This window comes from Schistocerca nitens, chromosome 7, assembly GCF_023898315.1.
Source record: "Schistocerca nitens isolate TAMUIC-IGC-003100 chromosome 7, iqSchNite1.1, whole genome shotgun sequence".
In the NCBI taxonomy this organism is placed as follows: Eukaryota; Metazoa; Arthropoda; class Insecta; order Orthoptera; family Acrididae; genus Schistocerca; species Schistocerca nitens.
The window spans coordinates 279,253,676-279,273,553 of record NC_064620.1 but is presented as its reverse complement, the minus strand read 5'-3'; positions in this window follow the sequence as shown (position 1 = coordinate 279,273,553).

Here is a 19,878-nt window from a genome sequence, read left to right as displayed (position 1 = left end):
TCTGCAACAAGCTGTACTAGTATTGTTTAAGGCGCTCCGTGAACCATTTGGAAGCGAATTAGAAGCATCACTTTCCCATAACATTTTGTAGCAGATTGTTACAAGCTGCTGTGGTGAGACCCACTGGAAACTGACGACTGTCATGAACTTAGAGAAATGCATGCTAAACACTGTCCTGTCGTACAATACATTTATTCACAAGCGGCTTCAGTCATTGATCATCTTCACAGTGCAAAAATAGTGTGACAACTTCAAATGTCATACACGCTATTTAATCAGAAAAAATGCCATAGCTGGCTTGCAAACACCAGGAAAAGATACTTCGCGCCATAATACCGGCTTAAGGAAAAAGAAAACATTGAAAAATGAAACCACGTGACAGCAGTAAGTAAACAGCACTATTGCTTAGGCACAACAATAACATGCAGTAGACATGATGTGCCTGAGCACGTATGACATGTGAAGTGGCACAATGTTTGTCCACTGTGAAGATGGTCACTGACTGAAACCGGTTGTGAATAAACACATTGTAAGACAGCACAATGTTTAGCATGCATTTCTACAAATACAGGGTGTTACAAAAAGCTAGGGCCAAACTTTCAGGAAACATTCCTCACACACAAATAAAGAAAAGATGTTATGTGGACATGTGTCCGGAAACGCTTAATTTCCATGTTAGAGCTGATTTTAGTTTCGTCAGTATGTACTGTACTTCAGTATGTAAAGTATGTACTTGTAAATTTTCACAATCAACATGTGTGGGCTGACGAGAATCCGCACGCAATTGTGCAATCACGTCATCAACACAGATTTTCTGTGAACGTTTGGGCAGGCATTGTCGGTGATGTCTTGATTGGGCCCCATTTTCTTCCACCTACGCTCAATGGAGCACGTTATCATGATTTCATACGGGATACTCTAACCAGTGCTGCTAGAACATGTGCCTTTACAAGTACGACACAACATGTGGTTCATGCACGATGGAGCTCTTGCTCATTTCAGTCGAAGTGTTCGTACGCTTCTCAACAACAGGTTCGGTGACCGTTGAGTTTGTAGAGGCGGACCAATTCCATGGCCTCCACGCTCTCCTGACCCCAACCCTCTTGACTTTCATTTATGAGGGCATTTGAAAGCTCTTGTCTACGCAACCCCGGTACCAAATGTAGAGACTCTTCGTGCTCGTATTGTGGACGGCTGTGATACAATACGCCATTCTCCAGGGCTGCATCAGCGCATCAGGGATTGCATGCGACGGAGGGTGGATGCATGTATCCTCGCTAACGGAGGACATTTGAACATTTCCTGTAACAAAGTGTTTGAAGTCACGCTGGTACGTTCTGTTGCTGTGTGTTTCCATTCCATGATTAATGTGATTTGAAGGGACGTAATAAAATGAGCTCTAACATGGAAAGTAAGCGTTTCCGGACACATGTCCATATAACATACACTCCTGGAAATTGAAATAAGAACACCGTGAATTCATTGTCCCAGGAAGGGGAAACTTTATTGACACATTCCTGGGGTCAGATACATCACATGATCACACTGACAGAACCACAGGCACGTAGACACAGGCAACAGAGCATGCACAATGTCGGCACTAGTACAGTGTATATCCACCTTTCGCAGCAATGCAGGCTGCTATTCTCCAATGGAGACGATCGTAGAGATGCTGGATGTAGTCCTGTGGAACGGCTTGCCATGCCATTTCCACCTGGCGCCTCAGTTGGACCAGCGTTCGTGCTGGACGTGCAGACCGCGTGAGACGACGCTTCATCCAGTCCCAAATATGCTCAATGGGGGACAGATCCGGAGATCATGCTGGCCAGGGTAGTTGACTTACACCTTCTAGAGCACGTTGGGTGGCACGGGATACATGCGGACGTGCGTTGTCCTGTTGGAACAGCAAGTTCCCTTGCCGGTCTAGGAATGGTAGAACGATGGGTTCGATGACGGTTTGGATGTACCGTGCACTATTCAGTGTCCCCTCGACGATCACCAGTGGTGTACGGCCAGTGTAGGAGATCGCTCCCCACACCATGATGCCGGGTGTTGGCCCTGTGTGCCTCGGTCGTATGCAGTCCTGATTGTGGCGCTCACCTGCACGGCGCCAAACACGCATACGACCATCATTGGCACCAAGGCAGAAGCGACTCTCATCGCTGAAGACCACACGTCTCCATTCGTCCCTCCATTCACGCCTGTCGCGACACCACTGGAGGCGGGCTGCACGATGTTGGGGCGTGAGCGGAAGACGGCCTAACGGTGTGCGGGACCGTAGCCCAGCTTCATGGAGACGGTTGCGAATGGTCCTCGCCGATTCTCCAGGAGCAACAGTGTCCCTAATTTGCTGGGAAGTGGCGGTGCGGTCCCCTACGGCACTGCGTAGGATCCTACGGTCTTGGCGTGCATCCGTGCGTCGCTGCGGTCCGGTCCCAGGTCGACGGGCACGTGTACCTTCCGCCGACCACTGGCGACAACATCGATGTACTGTGGAGACCTCACGCCCCACGTGTTGAGCAATTCGGCGGTACGTCCACCCGGCCTCCCGCATGCCCACTATACGCCCTCGCTCAAAGTCCGTCAACTGCACATACGGTTCACGTCCACGCTGTCGCGGCATGCTACCAGTGTTAAAGACTGCGATGGAGCTCCGTATGCCACGGCAAACTGGCTGACACTGACGGCGGCGGTGCACAAATGCTGCGCAGCTAGCGCCATTCGACGGCCAACACCGCGGTTCCTGGTGTGTCCGCTGTGCCGTGCGTGTGATCATTGCTTGTACAGCCCTCTCGCAGTGTCCGGAGCAAGTATGGTGGGTCTGACACACCGGTGTCAATGTGTTCTTTTTTCCATTTCCAGGAGTGTATTTTCTTTCTTTGTGTTTGAGGAATGTTTCCTGAAAGTTTGGCCGTACCTTTTTGTAACACCCTATATATCGATGCTGTTGACAGTCGCCTGAAAAAAAGAATTTTTTTTACTATCTTGGAGCCTCGTTCTGTGTCTGCACCCGCAAACAGAAGTCATACGTCACTATTAACTGGAAGATGTCGTCAGAAGTGGCGTACATCCAGGTTGCGGTATACGTGAATGGCGTGCCGAATAATGCTTGTGGTTCCAACAGGTTGTTCACAGACGACGCAGTTCTTGAACAGGAAGGTGGTATCCACAGAGCCATGCTACGAAATGCAGAGGGACCTTGAAATGAAGAGAGGCTGGTGTAAAGATCTGCAAATATTAAGCGTAAATAAATGTAATGCAATGCCAGCAAGAAGACGAAAGATTGGTTCAAATGGCTCTGAGCACTATGGCACTCAACATCTGAGGTTATCAGTCCCCTAGACTTAGAACTAATTAAACCTAAGGACATCATACACATCCATCGAACCTGCGACCGTAGCAGCAGCGCGGTTCCGGACTGGAGCGCCTAGAACCGCCCGGCCACGGCGGCCGGCGCAGACGAATGAACGCGAATTCATTTGGCTAAACGATCAACAATTAATCACGGGAATCAGTCGCAACCGTCGAATACCTTAAGAGTATCTATCCGGAGCGACCTGAGGCGAAAAGGCAACGAAACTTTAGCGAATTCGGTTACGGAGACGGATAAGAACTCCAGTTTCTTCTAATGACAATGAAGGCTACATTCGAGTATCTGAAGCACTGATGACATTAATAAGCAGTAGGCCGGCCGAAGTGGCCGTGCGGTTCTAGACTCTGCAGTCTGGAACCACGAGACCGCTACGGTCGCAGGTTCGAATCCTGCCTCGGGCATGGATGTGTGTGATGTCCTTAGGTTGATTAGGTTTAACTAGTTCTAAGTTCTAGGGGACTAATGACCTCAGAAGTTGAGTCCCATAGTGCTCAGAGCCATTTGAACCACTTGAATAAGCAGTATTGCCTCATTCGCCATACAACTGGGACTTCGTGACAGCACACTACCATCCATTCAGGCCACTAAAGAAAATTTAATGTGCTTGTGTGCTAGCGGTTGGATCTACTGTGGTGAAGCGCCTCTGTGACAAAGTCATCGCGGTGTTCCGTGACAAGTGGGGCAAGTGATGTGTGCGGAGAGCGCGTGTGTGTGTGGTGTGAAGGACAGGCAGCCGAATGAGGCAGAACAGTTCTGACTGTGGTGACGGAGTTGTGGATTACTGGTCGCCAATGGTGGAAGTTGAGTACGTGGAAGAGACGTGGAGACACCGAATGGTTTCAGATTGATTATGTAATGGTTAGACACGGAATTTGGAGCCAGATTTTAAATTGTCAGGAATTTCTAAGGAGAGATGTGGATTCTGACATTAAAATAGAAGAAATCGAAAAAATGTAGGAAATTAAAGAGATGGGACGTGGATAAGTTGAAAGAACCAAAGATTGTTGAGAGTTTGAGAAGGAGCATTAGGCAACAGCTGACTAGAACAGTGAAAAGAATACAGTAGAAGACGAATGGGTAGCTTTAAGAGATGAAATAATGAAGGCAGGAGAGGATAAAATAGGTAAAAAGACAAGGCCTAGTATAAATCCTTGAATAACCCAAGAGACACTGAATTTAATTGATGAAAGGAGAAAATTTAAAAATGCAGCAAATGAAGTAGGCGAAAGACAGTACAAATGTTTAAACAATGAGATGGACAGGTAGTCCTATATCTAAGTAGGAATGGCTAGAGAGCAACTGTGTTTTGGAAGCAGATTTCATAAGGGCAAAGATAGATATTGCCTACAGGAAAATTAAAGAGGCCTTTGGGGAAAAGAGAAGCGCCTGTATGAATATCAAGGACTTAGATGGAAAACCGATGTATTAGCTGCATAAGTCATGGTTGCAAAACATTAACACGAATTCTTTACCTCGGGGAAGATCAGTTTGGATTCTGGACAAATGCAGAAACGCACGAGGCAATACTGACAACACTGCTTACGTTAGAAGATAGATTGAAAATAGACGAACCAACATTTATAGACTTATAGAAAGCTTTTGACAATGCTGACTGGAACACTCTCTTATACACTCCTGGAAATTGAAATAAGAACACCGTTAATTCATTGTCCCAGGAAGGGGAAACTTTATTGACACATTCCTGGGGTCAGATACATCACATGATCACACTGACAGAACCACAGGCACATAGACACAGGCAACAGAGCATGCACGATGTCGGCACTAGTACAGTGTATATCCACCTTTCGCAGCAATGCAGGCTGCTATTCTCCCATGGAGACGGTCGTAGAGATGCTGGATGTAGTCCTGTGGAACGGCTTGCCATGCCATTTCCACCTGGCGCCTCAGTTGGACCAGCGTTCGTGCTGGACGTGCAGACCGCGTGAGACGACGCTTCATCCAGTCCCAAACATGCTCAATGGGGGACAGATCCGGAGATCTTGCTGGCCAGAGTAGTTGACTTACACCTTCTAGAGCACGTTGGGTGGCACGGGATACATGCGGACGTGCATTGTCCTGTTGGAACAGCAAGTTCCCTTGCCGGTCTAGGAATGGTAGAACGATGGGTTCGATGACGGTTTGGATGTACCGTGCACTATTCAGTGTCCCCTCGACGATCACCAGTGGTGTACGGCCAGTGTAGGAGATCGCTCCCCACACCATGATGCCGGGTGTTGGCCCTGTGTGCCTCGGTCGTATGCAGTCCTGATTGTGGCGCTCACCTGCACGGCGCCAAACACGCATACGACCATCATTGGCACCAAGGCAGAAGCGACTCTCATTGCTGAAGACCACACGTCTCCATTCGCCCCTCCATTCACGCCTGTCGCGACACCACTGGAGGCGGGCTGCACGATGTTGGGGCGTGAGCGGAAGACGGCCTAACGGTGTGCGGGACCGTAGCCCAGCTTCATGGAGACGGTTGCGAATGGTCCTCGCCGATTCCCCAGGAGCAACAGTGTCCCTAATTTGCTGGGAAGTGGCGGTGCGGTCCCCTACGGCACTGCGTAGGATCCTACGGTCTTGGCGTGCATCCGTGTGTCGCTGCGGTCCGGTCCCAGGTCGACGGGCACGTGCACCTTCCGCCGACCACTGGCGACAACATCGATGTACTGTGGAGACCTCACGCCCCACGTGTTGAGCAATTCGGCGGTACGTCCACCCGGCCTCCCGCATGCCCACTATACGCCCTCGCTCAAAGTCCGTCAACTGCACATACGGTTCACGTCCACGCTGTCGCGGCATGCTACCAGTGTTAAAGACTGCGATGGAGCTCCGTATGCCACGGCAAACTGGCTGACACTGACGGCGGCGGTGCACAAATGCTGCGCAGCTAGCGCCATTCGACGGCCAACACCGCGGTTCCTGGTGTGTCCGCTGTGCCGTGCGTGTGATCATTGCTTGTACAGCCCTCTCGCAGTGTCCGGAGCAAGTATGGTGGGTCTGACACACCGGTGTCAATGTGTTCTTTTTTCCATTTCCAGGAGTGTATATTCTGAAGGTAGCGGGGTAAAATACAGGGAGAGAAACGCTATTAACAGCATGTACAGAAACCAGACAGCAGTTATAAGAGTCGAGGGGTATGAAAGGGAATCAGTGGTTGAGAAGGGAGTGAGACAGGGTTGTAACCTATCCTCGATGGAATTCCATCTGTACATTGAACAAGCAGTAAAAGAAACCAAAGAAAAATTTGTAGTAGGAATTGAACGGAGAAAAAATAAAATTTTCAGCTTTGCCAATGACATCGTAATTCTGTCAGAGAAAGCAAAGGACTTGGAAGAGCAATGGAATGGAATGGGCAGTGTCTTGAATGGAAAATACAAGATGAACATCAAAAAAACAAAACAAGGATAATGGAATGTAGTCGAATTAAATCAATGGATTGTAAGGGAATTAGATAAGGAAACGAGACACTCAGAGAAGTGAGTTTTGCTATTGGGATAGCAAAAAGCTGATGATGGCCGAAGTAGAGAATATATAAAATGTAGATTGGCAATGACAAGAAAAGTATTTCAGAAGAAGAGAAATTTGTTGACACAGAATACAGATTTAGTTCAAAAAATGGTTCAAATGGCTCTGAGCACTATGGGACTTAACATCTGTGGTCATCAGTCCCCTAGAACTTAGAACTACTTAAACCTAACTAACCTAAGGACATCACACACATCCATGCCCGAGGCAGGATTCGAACCTGCGACCGTAGCGGTCGCACGGTTCCGGACTGCGCGCCTAGAACCGCACGGCCACACCACAGATTTAGTGTTAGGAAGTCTTTTCTGAGGGTATTGTATGAAGTGTTGTCGTGTATGGAAGACAGAAAAGAATAGAGGCTTTCGAAATGTGGTACTACAGATTAGATAAGATTAGATTATCTGAGATGATCACGTAACTAATGAGGAGGTACTGAATAAAATTAGCGAGACAAGAAATTTGTGGCATAAATTGACCATAAGAAGGGGTCGGTTGATGGACACATTTTGAGACGTCAAGAGATCACCAATTTATTATTGGAGGAAAGTTTGGGGAGTAAATATGTCAGATGAAGACCAAGAGATGAACAAGGTAAGCAGATTCAGAAGGATGCAAGTTGGAGTAGCTATTCAGAGATGATGAGGCTCGCACACGATAGAGTAGCATGTAGAGCTGCGTTGACCCAGTCTTTGGACTGAAGACTACAACAACATCATTGGTGAAAGTAGTGTTAAGAGCAGAGTGATAGCTCTTGGAGAAAGGGACATTACTTCGGGACAGTCGGACAGTGCGGTGGCTAGTCCGGACTGTGGCAGCGTGCACCTTGTTTATGCTAGCGAGTGTCTGCCGGTAAAGAGAAGTTTCACAGACACGCATTGAGGCGGTGTGCTTAGCTGGTTGTGTTTGCTTGGAAGTGAAGATCTAACGGCATTACTATGTTGGACAGCAGCGAAAACCGTTCCTGCATAGTGGTTGTCGGGTCACTCCTTTACTGACGCATGTTTCCGTGATGCAGCCCTGATTGGACTCTCGTTTCTGCAGTATCTCCTTGCTAAACATTACTAACTTTTGATGCATGTCACGAGGCACAGCGCAAGGCAGCGCTCTAAGGCTGATGCCGTCTCCTCAGATTAAAAATAGCTAACGGCTATCTCTGCTTGCTTAAAGACTGAATTTCTGACAGTGCCTTCTTCCGAGGGAGGCTATGAATTGTGTTTGACGGTCCGTAGCATGTGCTGGTTGTATAACCGGGGTAACTGTGTGTTTGTGAGAACCGCCGTTGGACTGTGCTTAAATTACTGAATTTGAGTTTCAGGGGACGTCCCGCATTTGAGAAAAAGGCAATATGTTTATATGTAGAGAGGGGATGACCATCAGCCCGGATCATGCCGTGTGAATGAGAAATGTAAACGGGCCACCGGCCAACAAGATTCTCACAGACTATTTGGAAGGTTTACGAAAAAGAGTTGCATTGGATTTGGCAAATCTGGTTGATTTTCAGTGGATTATATTTTAACTATCTGTGAAGGTTGTTGGCCGCCCGAGGTGGCCGAGCGATTCTAGGCGCTTCAGTCTGGAATCGCGCGACCGCTACGGTCGCAGGTTCGAATCTTGCCTCGGGCATGGATGTGTTTGACGTCCTTAGTTATGTTTAAGTAGTTCTAAGTTCTAGGGGACTGATGACCTCAGATGTTAAGTCCCATAGTGCTCAGAGCCATTTGAACCATTTTGAAGGTTGTTGTTTTAAGCAGTATGTTATCATAAGTTATGTTGTGATTCAATGTGTTTTGTTAATACACTCCTGGAAATGGAAAAAAGAACACATTGACACCGGTGTGTCAGACCCACCATACTTGCTCCGGACACTGCGAGAGGGCTGTACAAGCAATGATCACACGCACGGCACAGCGGACACACCAGGACCCGCGGTGTTGGCCGTCGAATGGCGCTAGCTGCGCAGCATTTGTGCACTGCCGCCGTCAGTGTCAGCCAGTTTGCCGTGGCATACGGAGCTCCATCGCAGTCTTTAACACTGGTAGCATGCCGCGACAGCGTGGACGTGAACCGTATGTGCAGTTGACGGACTTTGAGCGAGGGCGTATAGTGGGCATGCGGGAGGCCGGGTGGACGTACCGCCGAATTGCTCAACACGTGGGGCGTGAGGTCTCCACAGTACATCGATGTTGTCGCCAGTGGTCGGCGGAAGGTGCACGTGCCCGTCGACCTGGGACCGGACCGTAGCGACGCACGGATGCACGCCAAGACCGTAGGATCCTACGCAGTGCCGTAGGGAACCGCACCGCCACTTCCCAGCAAATTAGGGACACTGTTGCTCCTGGGGTATCGGCGAGGACCATTCGCAACCGTCTGCATGAAGCTGGGCTACGGTCCCGCACACCGTTAGGCCGTCTTCCGCTCACGCCCCAACATCGTGCAGCCTGCCTCCAGTGGTGTCGCGACAGGCGTGAATGGAGGGACGAATGGAGACGTGTGGTCTTCAGCGATGAGAGTCGCTTCTGCCTTGGTGCCAATGATGGTCGTATGCGTGTTTGGCGCCGTGCAGGTGAGCGCCACAATCAGGACTGCATACGACCGAGGCACACAGGGCCAACACCCGGCATCATGGTGTGGGGAGCGATCTCCTACACTGGCCGTACACCACTGGTGATCGTCGAGGGGACACTGAATAGTGTACGGTACATCCAAACCGTCATCGAACCCATCGTTCTACCATTCCTAGACCGGCTAGGGAACTTGCTGTTCCAACAGGACAATGCACGTCCGCATGTATCCCGTGCCACCCAACGTGCTCTAGAAGGTGTAAGTCAACTACCCTGGCCAGCAAGATCTCCGGATCTGTCCCCCATTGAGCATGTTTGGGACTGGATGAAGCGTCGTCTCACGCAGTCTGCACGTCCAGCACGAACGCTAGTGCAACTGAGGCGCCAGGTGGAAATGGCATGGCAAGCCGTTCCACAGGACTACATCCAGCATCTCTACGATCGTCTCCATGGGAGAATAGCAGCCTGCATTGCTGCGAAAGGTGGATATACACTGTACTAGTGCCGACATCGTGCATGCTCTGTTGCCTGTGTCTATGTGCCTGTGGTTCTGTCAGTGTGATCATGTGATGTATCTGACCCCAGGAATGTGTCAATAAAGTTTCCCCTTCCTGGGACAATGAATTCACGGTGTTCTTATTTCAATTTCCAGGAGTGTATAACCAAATTTTGGAAATTCTTTAAGTGCCACTCGGATATTTTGAGTTATCATTGTTTTAATAGGTTATTGTCAAAAGTTTGGTTCTTGTTCTGAAAACTTTATTTAGTTTAAATTGTGTAACTGTTGAGTTTAAGCGAAACGACTAAGACTGAATTTGATATGACACTTGTGCTAACATTATGGAGACTGAAAAGCACTCAACATTACACGTAAAATTTTGGAAATTTAAGAAAATTATGATTTGAAAATAAATGTCAAAACCTTGCTATTATACACTATGTGATCAAAAGTATCCAGACACCTAGCTGAAAATGGCTTACAAGTTCGTGGCGCCCTCCATCGGAAATGCTGGAATTCAATATGGGGTTGGGCCACGCTTTGCCTTGATGACAGCTTCCACTCTCGCAGGCATACGTTCAGTCAGGTGCTGCAAGGTTTCTTGGGGAATGGCAGCCCATTCTTCACGGAGTGCTGCACTCAGAAGAGGTATCGATGTCGATCGATGAGGCCTGGCACGAAGTAGGCGTTCCAAAACAACCCGAAGGTATTCTATAGGATTCAGGTCAAAACTCTGTGCACGCCAATCCATTACAGGGAAGTTATTTTCGTGTAACCACTCCGCCACAGGCCGTGCATTAGGAACAAGTGCTCGATCGTGCTGAAAGATGCAATCGCCATCCCCAAATTGCTCCTCAATCGTGGGAAGCAAGAAGATGATTAAAAGATCAGTGTAGGCCTGTGCTGTGATAGTGCCACCCAAAACAAAAAGGGGTGCAAGCCCCCTCCATGAGAAACACGACCACACCATAACACCACGGCCTCCGAATTTTATTGTTGGCACTACACACGCTAGTAGATGACGTTCACCGGGCATTCGCCATACCCACACCCTGCCATCGGATCGCCACATTGTGTACCGTGATTCGTCGCTCCACACAATGTTTCTCCACTGTTTAATCTTCCAATGTTTACGCTCCTTACACCAAGCGAGGCATCGTTTGCCACTTACTGGCTTGATGTGTGGCTTATGAGGAGCCGCTCGACCATGAAATCCAAGTTTTCCCACCTTCGGCCTAAATGTCATAATACTTGCAGTGGATCCTGATGCAGTATGGATTTCCTGTGTGATGGTCTGGCTAGATGTCTGCCTATGACGCATTACGACCCTCTTCAACCGTCGGCTGTCTTGTGAGTCAACAGACGAGATCGACCTGTACGCTTTTGTGCTTTACGTGTCCCTTCACGATTCCACTTCACTTTCACATTAGAAACAGTGGACCTAGGGATGTTTAGGAGTGTGGAAATCTCGCGCGCAGACGTATGACACAAGTGACCCCCAATCACTAGACCACGTTCGATGTTCGTGAGTACCGCGGAACGCCCCATTCTGCTCTCTCACGATATCTTATAACTACTGAGGTCAATGATATGGATTACCTGGCAGTAGGTGGCAGCACAATGCACCTAATATGAAAAACGTATGTTTTTGGGTGTGTCCGGATACTTTTGATCACATAGTGTACCGTCCGCAGCTCGTGGTCTCGCGGTAGCGTTCTCGCTTCCCGAGCACGGGGTCCCGGGTTCGATTCCCGGCGGGGTCAGGGATTTTCTCTGCCTCATGATGACTGGGTGTTGTGTGTTGTCCTTAGGTTAGTTAGGTTTAAGTAGTTCTAAGTTCTAGGGGACTGATGACCATAGCTGTTAAGTCCCATAGTGCTCAGAGCCATTTGAACAAAGTCTACCAGTTTCCTGACTCAGTTTGTAACCTCCCCGGAGAATTTTTAAAATAATCAAATGTTAATGGGAATAGAGCCAAGTGTACCCTTCCCACAAAAATGAAAGAAAATAATTAAATGTGAATAGACATCGTGCTAAGTGTAACCTCCCCGTAATAATATGAAAATGAACAGAATTGATAAGAATTGCAAATAGAGCCAAATGTTAGCTTCCCACAGTAATAAAAGTCAATGATAATAAAAATGTGCAAAATGTTAAGTCGCTACAAAATTAACGTTAAGATCAACCTGCTAAATTTTATAAGGATAGCTGCGCTAACCTTAAGCCCTGTGCAATAATGTTAAGTCCCTACAAAATTAACGTTAAGATCAACCTGCTAAATTGATTCTGGGAGGAAAAGCAAAGGAAATATTGTTTCAATTGTAATGATTCTTTTCTTAAAAAATGATAGCTTTGAAAAATAAATTATTATTGGGGCATTTCTTGAACAAATTAATTACAGCTAACATACATTACATTATCAGATGTGCGCAATGCTGCTTCATTACCTTATTAAAAAAATATACCTCATCCCGAACGTTGACCAGAGACCCATGTCGACGCCCGCCGACTCCTCACACACAACTCCGACTGTCTCGCGCGCGCTACTAGCACGACTGTGTGCGACTCGCAACTGAACTACATGCTCTCGCGACTCGCTACGTACAACTACTGCACTCACGCGCGGTCAAGCGTAGACTAGCAACGATAAATAACTCTCTGGTCAGAGATTCTGTCATGCCTCGCCATCGCTGCTACTGAATACACACGTGTTTCAAGTTAATGTGGACATCATGGAGAAGTCCGTATGGGAATAGTTCAAACATAAAGGTACCCAGAAGCACATACCCCAGATAAGACAGAGATATCTTTACCTTTCAATGCGAGAAACTGCTCCGGTATTTTTTATTATGAGTCGAGTAAGTTTCCTCTTGTTTTTCTTGTGGATTAACATCGAAACAGCCGACCTGAGTGACATACACTCACTTGCCCGTATCAGATGTAGGTACACCGTGTGAGGAGAGCGCTCACAGGATTACGCCCATCTTCCCAGCCAACAAGTAAGCAGCGTTGTCTGAAACTGTCAGGTCAGAAGGGCACGGGTCTATTAAATGCCTGAAGTTGAAAGTATGCGATGAATAATGACACAGCAGACTGATTATGATGAAAAGTGTGGTATCACCGCAAGGCACCACAATTGCTAGGTTGTAGGCTTCAAATCGGCCGCGGTCCGTCAGTACACACCGGACCCGCAAGTCGCCACTGTCGACGCTAGCAGACCGAGCGCCGCCACTCGGCTGGTCTTACGAGACAAGCTAGCGCACTGGCCAGTTCTACAGCCGACTTCAATAGGAATGGTTCACTCGTTATAGCTTCAGAGATCTCCGTTGCAGAGACGCTAGTTAGCATAGCCTTCAGCTAAGTCAGTAGCTACGACCTAGCCAGGCGCCATATGCAGTTTACTCATTGACAGTTGATCTATATGTGTGAAGCAATCAGAATTGTAAAGAAGTATTCGCAGTTCAGTCTATAACTGCACTTGTAAATATTATTGTACAAAGTCAAGATCGACGTTCACCGCTGATGCTGAATTAAAGATAAGTATTTAATTGTATTCCTGTCTGCTAGCTTTCTAATCACCTAAGATGTTCCAGATACATCCCGTCAAGTATAGTTCATTGATCCTCAAGTCAGCCTACGTGATCAACGCGTGCAATTAATGGCTACACCTCGTGGTCAGACTAAGAGTGAAATTGCGTCATTCAGCCGAGTCACCCTTTTTCCATGAGCCCATAGTTCCGATTCACACACAACAAAAATGAACATCTCAGGTGATTGGAAAGTTAGTAGACAGGAATACAATCAAATACTTAGCTCTAATTCAGCATCAGCGGTGAACATCGATCTTGACTTCGTACAATAATATTTACAAGTGCAGTTATAGACTGAACTGCGAATGCTTCTTTACAATTCTGATTGCTTCACAAATATAGATCAACTGTCAATGAGTAAACTGCATATGGCGCCTGGCTAGGTCGTAGCTACGGACTTAGCTGAAGGCTGTGCTAACTAGCGTCTCTGCAACGGAGATCTCTGAAGCTATAACAAGTGAACCATTCCTATTGAAGTCGGCTGTAGAACTGGCCAGTGCGCTAGCTTGTCTCGTAAGACCAGCCGAGTGGCGGCGCTCGGTCTGCTAGCGTCGACAGTGGCGACTCGCTGGTCCGATGTGTACTGACGGACCGCGGCCGATTTGAAGCCTACAACCTAGCAAGTGTGATGCCTTTGCGTGACACCACAAAAAAGAATGGAGTGTAAACTCGGTTTTCGTCAAGTTGACGGGGTCATTACAGAAGCACCTGAAGACAACAACTTCATAAGGGATTGACATTAGTACTGACGATGGGTGTCGCTCGCACTGTGTAGTCATACTTCGTCTCTCCGAAGAGGGCCAGAAAACGGTGAGTTGTGACGCGTCGCTGATCAACTTAAGTCGATAACGCGACCCTTTGTCAGCAAAAAGATGCGGGGTCCCCTAGTAGAAGCTAAAATGGGACTTAACATCTATGGTCATCAGTCCCCTAGAACTTAGAATTACTTAAACCTAACTAACCTAAGGACATCACACAACATCCAGTCATCACGAGGCAGAGAAAATCCCTGACCCCGCCGGGAATCGAACGCGGGAAATGTTCTGAAATACACTGGAAAGGCTTAGATGGCAATGCAGCTTTGAGCTTACCTAGACAGTCCCATAGCCACGTACACACTGTCTCTCATTACTCACTCTAGACTCAACTAACAACCACTCTGACTACCAATCCGTGGATTATAAGCTACTCTCCTTGACGTCAGTGGTACCGCATTGTGACTTAGCGGATGATGTTTTTCTGCTTTCCCTGTATGCGGTATAAAACTTCCATCGGTGTCTGTTGAAACACGAAACACTTCTGTTCCCTTGGCTATGGAAACACCCACCGTACTAGCACCAACAGGTTTCCCACGTTCGACTCCACTTAGCTCCGCCATAACACACTCACACCTACACTGAACACTGCCCTAACCTCAGCTGACACTTGCAACGTATTGGGGACAATGCGCAGGTGCCGTACGTGATCAAATACAACAGCGCCATCGGCAGGCTTGGCTACCATCTGCATTTATGTTCAAGCACGCAATTTTCGCGTTGTTTCCATATTTTTTGTCCAACCCTGCACACAGATCACACTTATTGCCCACGGCCATAGCTACTCCTTGGTTGGTTCTTAACTAATGGTTCCTAACTAATGATTGCCATTATTAATTTTGGAGGTCCGATTATGTTGGGTGTACTCAATATCTGATCAGACTTGCCACACTGCCACACTGATGATATAACTGATCGCAACACTCATACTTAAGTACGTAAGAGAGATTATGGCGTGTTTATGGCAGTTGTGGTTTCCAGTTCTTAGCTATTAAAACCCTGAACGCAGTTTTATCCTTGTGATAAACGTGTGTTCATCGGAAGAAATCTAAAATGAATATGAGGTTGTCTACCTGTTGTGTTGCGTAAGAAACAGAAATCCGTGGATGTATGCTTACTGATTTGCCCAAGATTAATTGTTGAAAGCAGGTAAAACTTGGTAGCTGTAATTTCGGTAGCCGGTCTCGCCAGTTATAGTACCACAGTTTCGTAAATAAGAGAATTTTCTGCGAAGTCTTTCTACAAGGTTGTCCTAAAAGTGACCTAGAGTGGAGACTCCGTATTGCCGCAGATGACTATTTGGTGGCTATGAATATACCTTACTTCTACGATCAAACGTAGAAGGCGATGAGTTACCACAAAGGAATTAAATCGAGTACAATGGACTACAAAAGAAGAGAAACAGCTTCACTGATGCCATGCCAATAACAGATTTTCTGCAAAGAGTATCGTTTGCTAGAAGCCAATTCAGGGACGGCCGTCAAATGTTATGAGGACGCTGTGTTGCGGATGAGTCAACACAAGAATGATAACCAGGATGAACAGGCACTTAACTAGCGTGCGAGGATGACTGCGAACTCGTGGCTGTCTGTCCAAGTAGGAAGCGGCCACTTACCCAAGGGGTCGGCAGCCTGATCCAGTGTGCGTGCCATATGCCCAGGCCAGCAAGCTAGACTAACAGGCCGTTTCTCAAATTGACGCAAATTTCAGTTCAAATTTTTCAGTTTGACAGTGCTTTGAAACTGCCTTCTCTTTTGTCTGAATTACTTTAAAGTGGCCATTTTGATTTATTACGCCCGTGTACCAGTTATTACGTAGATGCGCAATACGTAGCAGGTGACAGCTGTTACTGCGGCAGCTAATAAATGGCATTGTCAACGTCTCTTGGCGCACGAAATGTATGTGCTGCCAGCATTGTGTGACCTTAGAGCGGCTTGTTGTCCTACGCTCTGTCTGATTCCTCCGTAGCGGCCGGCCGGAATGGACGTGCGGTTCTAGGCGCTACAGTCTGGAGGTTCGAATCCTGCCTCGGGCATGGATGTGTGTGATGTCCTTAGGTTAGTTCTAGGCGACTGATGACTTCAGAAGTTAAGTCGCATAGTGCTCAGAGCCATTTGAACCATTCCTCCGTAGCCCGTTGTTGTTGTTGTGGTCTTCAGTCCAAAAACTAGTTTGATGCAGCTCTCCATGCTCCTCTATCCTGTGCGAGCGTCTTCATCTCCGAATAGCTACTGCAACCGGCATCCTTCTGAATCTGCTTACCGTATTCATCTCTTGGTCTTCATCTGCGGTATTTACTCCCCACACATTCCTCTAGTACTATACTGGTGATTCCTTGATGCCTCAGAATGTGTCCTACCAACCAATCCCTTCTCTTAGTCGGGTTGTACCACAAATTTCTCTTTTCCCCAATCCTATTCAGTACCTCATTAGTTACGTGACCTGCCCATCTAAGATTCAGCATTTTTCTGTAGCACCACATTTCAAAAGCTTCTATTCTCTTCTTGTCGTTCATCGTCCATGTTTCACGTCCATACATGACTATACTCCATATAAATACTTTCAGAAAGGACTTCCTGACACTTAAATCTATACTCGATGTTTGTAAGTTTCTGTTCTTCAGAAATGCTTTTCTTGTCATTGCGAATCTACATTTCATATTCTCCCTGCTTCGACCATCATCAGTTATTTTGCTTTCCAAATAGCATATCTCATCTGCTTCTGTAAGTGTTTCATTTCCTAGTCTAACTCCCTCAGCGTCACCTGATTTAATTCGACTACATTCCATTATTCTCGTTTTGCTTTTGTTGATGCTCATCTTATGTCCTCCTTCCAAGATACTGTCAATTCCATTCAACTGCTCTTTCAAGACATTTGTTGTCTCCGACAGGATCACAATGTCGTCGGCAAACCTCAAACATTTTATTTCCTCTTCCTGGACTTTCATTCCTACTCCAAATTTTTCTTTTGTTACCTTTACGGCTTGGTCAGTATACGGATTGAATAACATAGGGGATAGACTAACCCTGTCTCACTCCGTTCTCAACCACTGCCTCCTTTTCGTGCCCCTCGACTCTTGTAACTGCCATCTGGTTTCTTTACAAATTGTAAATAGCCTTTCGCTCACTGTGTTTTTACCTCTGCCGTCTTTAGTATTTTAAAGAGAATATTCTAGTCAACACTGTCAAAAGCTTTCTCTAAGCCTCCGCAGCCTACACAGAAAGGAAGTGAATTAGCGGCACAGTGAGGCCGGCGCATGGCGGGCTGATCCAGGGCACAAAATATCCTCTTGTTATCTAATGGGTCAGCAAACGATGGCAGCCGGATGGCGGCGCCTACTGGCGCAGTGAATGAAAAATATGCATCGCTATAATTTTGCATTTGGTGCATAGTACGTCATATGTTGCTGTGTATGAAATTTAGTTAACGTATGTTCTCAATTTATAATTGTTCATTGCAACTGTTTACTTCACTGGGATAAGCTTTTTTTATTGGGCTCTAACAATTTAATTGTTTGTATCTGCAAGAGTTCAAGACACTGAATTTGTTGTGCAAGACACTTGTACTTCGGCCATAAGCTGTTTTATTTAGTTGTGCTTGATCTAACGCCTTCTTTATTTCTTGTGCTGCACCTTTTTGAAATTTTAGAATGGTTTGCCTACTGTCATCCCCTTATTGACATATTTTCTCACTTTAAGATTTTAATTGTTTTTAATAAACTGTCTAAAGATTACTTGCTGTCCCGGTACCCTTGCAGTCCCCACCCACCGCCTGATAATACTATCCATCTGCAAAGGGAAACCCACTGGCCAGAGGACAACGACGGGAAGAACTCGATGAGCGCGAGGGACCGAATATTCCACAATGCCCACAGAGGGTCGACAAACAGAACAAGCATAAAGTAGCGTATTCTACAGACAACCGTTCGGAAGATTACGATATGTATCTACGGATTACGATATGTATCGCAAACTGAGTATATACAAGGACATGTCTCAATAATCCGTAGAACTTTATCTAAGAAAACGGGAAAAGAGACGAGAATGGAAATTTGTAAAATGATGGATGCACCAATTTTTCTGTGTGGTTCAGAGACGTCAGTGTCGAATAAGAAAAACTCTTTGAAAGATAAATACATAAGGAATTAGACGTTTGAGGTCCGTCAAAGTTTGCAATAGGCTAGATTAAAAAATGACAATGTGCAAACTAAATGTTTTTAAAACAGAATCACAGTAAATAAAGAAAGATGGTTCTCTAACCTGCACAAACTGAAAGACAGGACAGCAAGAGATACGCTGACAAGACTCGTGCAGCACTGTGGAAAAGAAAGAAAGAAAAAAAAAGGAAATAGATGTGCAGTTTCGGCATAGGAAACGCAAAATCTGATACTGTTTTCCAAGTTTCGGCACAAGAATTACATGAAATTTTTCCAATAGCAGTCAACTCTCAAGCTGCTACAAATTTTGTCACAAGATAACAACTTTTCGACAGACGTGATTTTCTTAAAACACATTTTACGAAAAGCAGTTATGAGCATCTCCTCAGAGGCAGCAGATGATGATGTGTCCGTACGTACAATTAAAATCGTAGTCGATACTACCATTCCAGTTCTCAGAGTCATCTTCTCTCTCTCTCTCTCTCTCTCTCTCTCTCTTATTAGTGGCACATATCTTACAGAGAGAAAGCGAAACTTAATTCAGGCAGTACCCAAGAACGACAACCATAATCAGCAGACGACTATAGGCAGGTCAGTTTATTATCCGCAGTACCTAAAGCTTGGTGTACATTCTTCAAATGCAGCTGACATCCACGATAAATATCATTCCGGCGTTCTAAGATATCGTAACGCAAAAACAGTTTAGTCAAATTAATTGACGACATCGAACATTCCATGGCCATGCATGAAGGGACCATTTTAACCCTACATGATTTCGTCACGGCTTCTGATAATGTTGATATCGATACATTACTTATTAAAACGAAACAGGTGAATTTCTCAAACAATGTAATACTATGGTTATGTAATACTGTGGTTCGACAGTTACCTCAAAAGATGATGTCATCTCTGGAGTCACCCGGGGTCCCGTGCTTTATCCATTGCTATTCTCACTGTACAGGGTGTCCACAATGAGACTAGAACATTTTAATATCCTATATCTTTCTCATTTCAGATGGTGGACCTGTGAATCCTGAAGTGGCAGACAGAGCAATTCAACAAGCTTGTGGTGTGCAAATTTGATACGCCAAGCGGCTGTAGTGGAGCTGCAATCAATTGTTTTAGCAAAATGGAGGATATGAAGGAGCGTGCACAAGTGGTCTGGTGGTATGCAGAGACAAAATCGGCGACCCAAGTGCAAAGAAACTTTCGTCGAGTTTACAACGAAGCGCCCCCGTCGTTCAAGACTATAAAGAAGTGGTGTGATCAGTTTTTGGCTACTGGGAGTGTTTCGAAAGGGCATGGTGGTGGCAAGCCTGGGATCAGCAAACATCATGTGGAACAAGTGCG